The sequence below is a fragment of the Schistocerca piceifrons genome, chromosome 7 (genome assembly GCF_021461385.2).
Source record: "Schistocerca piceifrons isolate TAMUIC-IGC-003096 chromosome 7, iqSchPice1.1, whole genome shotgun sequence".
Classification (NCBI taxonomy): Eukaryota; Metazoa; Arthropoda; class Insecta; order Orthoptera; family Acrididae; genus Schistocerca; species Schistocerca piceifrons.
Window position 1 is genome coordinate 94,621,567 of NC_060144.1, and position 5,844 is coordinate 94,627,410.

Consider the following 5,844-nt stretch of genomic DNA (forward strand, 5'->3'; position numbering starts at 1 on the left):
CCGGAAGAAAATCCTTCGGTAAGTTTCCATTCCAGTCGTTCATTACTAAAAATATAGTGGATTACGAGGATGTCGCCAAATTTGCAACAGAATTGGCTGTTTATTATTGTGCGGGTTGTTAACCTTTTCTCATTCGAAGATGCATCATCATTTATGAGTTACGGATACACTTCTCCTGTTGACAGGTTTAACTACGCTTCCTTTGTCAAAACACAGCAGAATTACTCAAATTCACCTTGCAGCAGCTGTGGCGACTGAGTTCTGAAACAGTGTGTCTCATTAAACAAACAATTGACGACCAGGAAGGTCAAAAGCTTACGGAAAACATCACTGTGTCGGTTTGCAGTAATATACGAGAAGAAACTTCATGTTTGTTTTCGTACTAGGAAATTATGTCCCCAGTAGTTGCGTTAACGACCAGCATCCGTGGTCGAGTTCTATTACGTACGATTACGCGGCGGTGCTCGACACTGGGATAAGTTGGTTCCAGTCCGGTGACAGAAAAAATTTTCGCTTCCTCTACTCTGCCGACAAGGGACGAGAAATGGTGGTCTCTGCAGTGTCTCATGAAGTGAAGACACGTGACGCTGTTGACGGTGATCTGTCCGGCGGTTGGGGATGTTAAGCTTGACTGCACCCTTTGTGCTATTCGCGAGAAGTAGGTTTCGTGTCCTCACCGGGTATCACCCTCTCATCGTGGTGATACTACACAGAAAACACTACGCTCCACACACATGCACAATAGATATACATAGTGTCTCAAATATTGTAGTGAAGCATTTCGTAAATAAATAAACAAAAATAAAATAGCTGTCAATGTTGTTGTTGTTGTTGTGGTCTTCAGTCCTGAGACTGGTTTGATGCAGCTCTCCATGCTACCCTATACTGTGGAAGCTTCTTCATCTCCCAGTACTTACTGCAACCCACATCCTTCTGAATCTGCTTAGTGTATTCATCTCTTGGTCTCCCTCTACGATTTTTACCCTCCACGCTGCCCCCCAAATGCTAAATTTGTGATCCCTTGATGCCTCAGAACATGTCCTACCAACTGGTCTCTTCTTTTTGTCAAGTTGTGCCACATACTCCCCTTCTTCCCAATCCTATTCAATACTTCATCATTAGTTATGTGATCTACCCATCTAATCTTCAGCATTCTTCTGTAGCACCACATTTCGAGAGCTTCTATTCTCTTCTTGTCCAAACTATTTATCGTCCATGTTTCACTTCCGTACATGGCTACACTCCATACAAATACTTTCAGAAACGACTTCCTCACACTTAAATCTATACTCGATGTTAACAAATTTCTCTTCATCAGAAACGCTTTCCTTGCCATTGCCAGTCTACATTTTACATCTTCTCTACTTCGACCATCATCAGTTATTTTGCTCCCCAAATAGCAAAACTCCTTTACTACTTTAAGCCTCACATTTCCTAATCTAATTCCCTCAGCATCACCCGACTTAAATCGACCACATTCCATTATCCTCGTTTTGCTTTTGTTGATGTTAATCTTATATCCTCCTTTCAAGACACTGTCCATTCCGTTCAACTGCTCTTCCAAGTCCTTTGCTGTCTCTGATAGAATTACAATGTCATCGGCGAACCTTAAAGTTTTTATTTCTTCTCCCTGGATTTTAATACCTACTCCGAACTTTTCTTTTGTTTCCTTTACTGCTTGCTCAATATACAGATTGAATAACATCGGGGAGAGGCTACAACCCTGTATCACTCCCTTCCCAACCACTGCTTCCCTTTCATGCCCCTCCACTCGTATAACAGCCATCTGGTTTCTGTACAAATTGTAAATAGCCTTTCGCTCCCTGTATTTTACCCCTGCCACCTTTAGAATTTGAAAGAGAGTATTCCAGTCAACATTGTCAAAAGCTTTCTCTAAGTCTACAAATGCTAGAAACGTAGGTTTGCCTTTCCTTAATCTTTCTTCTAAGATAAGTCGAAAGGTCAGTATTGCCTCACGTGTTGCAATATTTCTACAGAATCCAAACTGATCTTCCCCGAGGTCGGCTTCTACCAGTTTTTCCATTTGTCTGTAGAGAATTCGTGTTAGTATTTTGCAGCTGTGACTTATTAAACTGATAGTTCGGTAATTTTCACATCTGTCAACACCTGCTTTCTTTGGGATTGGAATTATTATATTCTTCTTGAAGTCTGAAGGTATTTCGCCTGTCTCATACATCTTCCTCACCAGATGGTAGAGTTTTGTCAGCACTGGCTCTCCCAAGGCCATCAGTATTTCTAATGGAATGTTGTCTACTCCCAGGGCCTTCTTTTGACTCAGGTCTGTCAGTGCTCTGTCAAACTCTTCACGCAGTATCGTACCTCCCATTTCATCTTCATCTACATCCTCTTCCATTTCCATAATATTGTCCTCAAGTACATCGCCCTTGTATAGACCCTCTATATACTCCTTCCACCTTTCTGCTTTCCCTTCTTTGCTTAGAACTGGGTTTCCATCTGAGCTCTTGATATTCATACAAGTGGCTCTCTTTTCTCCAAAGGTCTCTTTAATTTTCCTCTAGGCAGTATCTATCTTACCCCTAGTGAGATAAGCCTCTACATCCTTACATTTGACCTCTAGCCATCCCTGCTTAGCCATTTTGCACTTCCTGTCGATCTCATTTTTGAGACGTCTGTATTCCTTTTGCCTGCTTCATTTACTGAATTTTTATATTTTCTCCTTTCGTCCATTAAGTTCAATATTTCTTCTGTTATCCAAGGAGTTCTACTAGCCCTCGTCTTTTTACCTACTTGATCCTCTGCTGCCTTCACTACTTCATCCCTCAGAGCTACCCATTCTTCTTCTACTGCACTTCTTTCCCCCATTCCTGTCCATTCTTCCCTTATGCTCTCCCTGAAACTCTGTACAACCTCTGGTTCTTTCAGTTTATCCAGGTCCCATCTCCTTAAATTCCCACCTTTTTGCAGTTTCTTCAGTTTTAATCTAAGCTGTCAATAAACGTTAAAAATTATAGTAATGAATCGAAAAGAAGAGAAATAAAAATTATAACTTCAGGTATTCGCCATACAGAAGAAAAATACTCTCCTCCTTGTGTGATATTATTCGCAAGAATCTCGTTTCGATACCTCAGCTGGTTTAGCAGATATGAGGGATGTAAGTAGGCTGTGTAGGTTTTTATGTTGGTAACGTCACATAGTGCTCTGTATGAAAATCACTGGCTGTGCTGTGTGCAGCTGTGGCTGGTTTGCATTGTTGGAATATTCGCTATTGTAGTGTTGGGCAGTTGGATGTGAACAGCGCGTAGCGTCGCGCAGTTGGAGGTGAGCCGCCAGCAGTGGTGGATGTGGGAAGAGAGATGCATAGTTTTGAGAGCGGACGATCTGGTCGTGTATCCGCCAGAAAAACGAAATTTGTAAGACTGGATGTCATAAACTATATATCTATATATATATAATGACTTTCGAACACTATTATTAAGGCAAATACATTGTTTGTTCCCTATCAAAATGTTTCATTTGCTAACTATGCATATCAGTAGTTAGTGCCTTCAGTAGTTACAATCCTGTATTTAGCTGGCAGTATTGGCGCTCGCTGTATTGCAGTAGTTCGAGTAACGAAGATTTTTGTGAGGTAAGTGATTCATGAAAGGTATAAGTTATTGTTAGTCAAGGCCATTCTTTCGTAGGGATTATTGAAAGTCAGATTGCGTTGCGCTAAAAATATTGTGTGTCAGTTTAGTGTTGATCAGAATAAGTAAAGAGAGAAATGTCTGAGTACGTCCAGTTCTGTTCAGCTGTTTCAAAATCAAATAACGTAAGAGGTTTATCAGCACAGTAATTCATAAAATTTTCTAAGGGGATGTTTCGAGCCGTTTGAACGGTACGTTGGTGGCGCAAGCAGTTTCTCACAAAACTCGTTTGGTGAACTTTGCTAACTTCACTGTCTGACAGTGGTCGTTATACAGTACTTTTTGTCGGAACTAAATAGTAACCATTTGTTTGGACATAGTAGTGTTGTACAAGATTTTACTGAACTGACATTTACGTTATAGGACTAGTGAGGAAGTGTGCTTTAAATCTGCTTCAGCCCAGTAATTTCAGATGGATTTCACGTCATGTGGAAGTCGATAATTCTGTTTAAAGACAGTACCACCGAAATGAAGTAGACAATCAGCTTACCTAGGTGAATAGCGACATTATATCAAACTAGATCAGGTACACGGCTTCGCTCTGGGAGTTGATATGAGATTGTGTGGTAGTTGGAAAAAAGGATAAACATTGAAGAATAAGAGGTAAAATTTTTTAATTAAAACCCATTCTCACAATTTGCAAGGGTCGTTAAAGTATAAGACGTAAAAATTGAAAACATGGTCTAACTATTTACAATACTTGTTAGTAAACAACATTTTTCATTTTTTTATCTGGGGTAGCTATGTAAAAGATTTTCGACTTTCATTCTCGAGAGCAAACTATGTATAGCTGACCGTGAAAGAAGCAAAAGTGTTTGAGGTTGTTGCCGCAGTTTTTTTAACTTTGTCCTTGTGCTTTGTAAATTCTAAAAATGTAGGCTAATGTAATTGGAAATTGCAGTCTTTTAAATTGGAGTGGCAGTTCAGCAGATATCAGTGGTATTCTAGGGATAGATGGTATATATCCATTGTACTTGCCAGTCATAAATTCGACTTCAATTATATTATTCGATAGCTGTTTGACGAACATCTTTGTTCCATTACATAGTTTTGATGAGTTGGGGTTTCTGACTAAGGCAGTGTAATGGCATCCCGGGTACTTGCAAAGAGTTTAGAAATTCCGTAGGGAAATTCACACTTTCTTCGATGTTTACCATCTTGTCGATCGATGTTTATATTCTCTCTCCACCGGCAATTTTCTTTTGAATATTGAAGTTGATTCGTCAACAAATTATTTTTAGTTGCCAAAATTGTCCTTTGAAATAGCCAGTCCGGATTAGAATAGTTGTGAAAAATTTTTGGATACACTTGGCCGATGAGTTCGTTTTGAGTAGGAGCTATGTTGCAGAAATCACTGTTGGGTTTAATGAGGTTAGTCGTCTAATCAGAAGGATATGTTCCTTCGCCTATTTATGATCGTTTTCGAGCAAAATGTGCTATAGTTTCGTCTTTCGGTAGTTCAACTCACATATTTTCTATTAGTCGCAGTAGTTGTATGTGTGGCCAGGGATGTGATTTTTTTAAGCATGCATTGATCTCGCCTGCTGGTGTTGACTTGGGGATAATTGGAAGTGTTTGTCGGAAATCTCCTGAGAGTATAAGCAGGGTTTTCTACACCCCTACCAGTGGGGGGCCCCATCAGTGGCGAATTCCAGTCGTCTGATCAAAAGGATATGCCCCTTCGCCTATTTATGATCGTTTCCGAGCAAAATGTGCTCGGGTACACGGCTTCTCTCAGGAAGTTGATATGAGATTGTCCTGCAGTACTGCGGAATGCTCTCAAATACTCTCCAATGTTGTAGGATGTTCTCGAATCTCGAATATTCTGGTATGCTCCAGAAATTTCTAGGAAGCGAAAATTCCCAGCCCTTATACCTGGAAAAGCACACGGTTGGGGGATAGAAGGCTACCACACCGTATAACTCTCTTGACTGACCGGAATTATATTCTGAGATTTAGCGTCACACATATTGCACACTTACTTTTATAACACACATACTGATTACTCTACATGAGGCCGAACTGGGAACTGCTGTAAAATGAAGTAATCGAAGTTATGATGAGGGTCTGCCCGTCATAGTAAGTTGGTGAATAAATTCACAACAATATTGTCAGATTGCGTAGTAAGACTTTATTTCAGATCCCAGAGACAATTTACAATTGTGAACAGTAATGC